Source organism: Theobroma cacao, chromosome 5, assembly GCF_000208745.1.
Source record: "Theobroma cacao cultivar B97-61/B2 chromosome 5, Criollo_cocoa_genome_V2, whole genome shotgun sequence".
Lineage (NCBI taxonomy): Eukaryota > Viridiplantae > Streptophyta > Magnoliopsida > Malvales > Malvaceae > Theobroma > Theobroma cacao.
The window spans coordinates 32,578,321-32,580,198 of NC_030854.1; positions in this window are offsets into that span (position 1 = coordinate 32,578,321).

The following is a 1,878-nucleotide window of genomic DNA, read 5'->3' on the forward strand; positions in this document are numbered from 1 at the left end:
TAACACTTCACTTGAAATACCCCATACTTTAATATGGTGATAAATAAAGTTGATCAAATGCAAATTGAGGTCAATTAAAACGTTTAAAAGTGATAAGAGACGAAAGGAGTAGTTTAGGATAAAATATTTCGCAAGTGAGAAAATAATAATAATTTTATCGGAGGAGAATTTGTGAGATAAAAGGCGATTTGAAAGTCAAGTGAGGCATAATAAGGTATTTTGGGTACCAAGGAGACAAGATAAAATTTTTAGAATAAAATAATATTTTATTAATGAAATAATATTAAAATATTAATATTTAGCCTGATGTTGAAATCAGTCATGAAGAATGATCATATGGCTGATCCAAGTGGGGGAGAAGATGACAAGCCCGACTCTATAAAAATATTTGTGATGGATAGCATGTTTGCATGCTAAGAGAGTCCCGAAAAAAATTTACAAAAGTCAGTATTATACCTAGAGGTACAACAAAGTTGAGTTAAACCTCGAACTAGATCAAATAGAGAATTTACGATGAAATTAAGAATTTTAAAGTCCCATAATGGTTTAATATGGTGATTCGGAGTTCGATGATCAATTTGGAGTCAAACCGAAATTTTCGCTATCTAGGGGCAAAATGGTCATTTGCCACCTGGGGACAAAATGGGAATTTTTAGAAAAGATTTTTGGCCCCATTTGACTTATTGGAGTAAGATTTGAGGTTTAGAAGTGAAAATTTTTAATTTCGGTATAATTTGGAGTAAAATGGTAAAATGGTAATTTTGCCATCCGAAATCAAAAATTTAATTTTTGAAAGGATTTTGATCAAATTTAATTATTTGGAGTGTGAAATGAGTATGAGGAGTGAAAATTATGTATTATGGCAAATTTTTAATTTTTTGGGTAAAAATGTAATTTTTGAAAAGTTCGGGGGCAAAAGTGTAATTTTGAAAAATTTGCTCCACCAAAACTTTGGAAAAATCTAGAAATTTCACTTAAGACCTGGATAAGTCAAAGGGAATGCATGGTGGAAAAAGTAGGACAAGTGGATGGCTAGAAAAAAAATGAATTAATAAAATATTCAAAATATGAATAAAATAATATTATTTCATTAAACTAATAAAAAAGGCATAAAAAAATCAGCCCATAACCCATTCTTCTTCTTCAACATTTGCCAAGCAAGAAACAAGAGAGAGAAAAGAGAAAATAAAACCCTAGCCAAGAAATTTAAAGGGAAAATAGGTGAAAATTCAAAAATCAAGTGAAAAAAGGTAACATTTCTTAAATTTGTCTTGTGCTTTACCTTTCCCATGCATTTCCCATCATTTTCCATGGTTGAATCATGTGATTTGAGGATGATTTCAATTCTGGTCATATGGGTTTAGAAAGAGAAAGTTATTAGATTAATTTGATTTTGAGCTATGTTAGTGTTTAGTGTTAGTTTAGCATATTTATGAGCAAAACAACAAGAAAAATATTTATCTTCTCCATGAATTTCTCTAGGCCGAATCTAGCCAATGGTATGTGAGGATGAGGTTGACTTTATTTTAAGAGAATTGGGTGGAAAAAATGATGAATTATGAGGTTGGAAATTAAATGAGAATTTTCGGTGCAATAAATTGAAATTTTTACCCACTAGGAGTAAAAGCGTAATTTATAGTCCGGACTGATAAATTGGACCAAATTCACAGTCATTGAGGTATTGTGGATATAATTGGATAATTGAAATTGAAATGGATGGAATTGGAGTCGAATTGGGGATTTTAAGAATTTACACCGTGTATAGGCGAGTTAGGTCGGACACCGCAATTAAGCGATTGTTTAGACATTTCAAATCCTATCTAGTGCATACGCATGGATAAGAGCCTGAAATAATTTATGATAAATTGACACAATTTA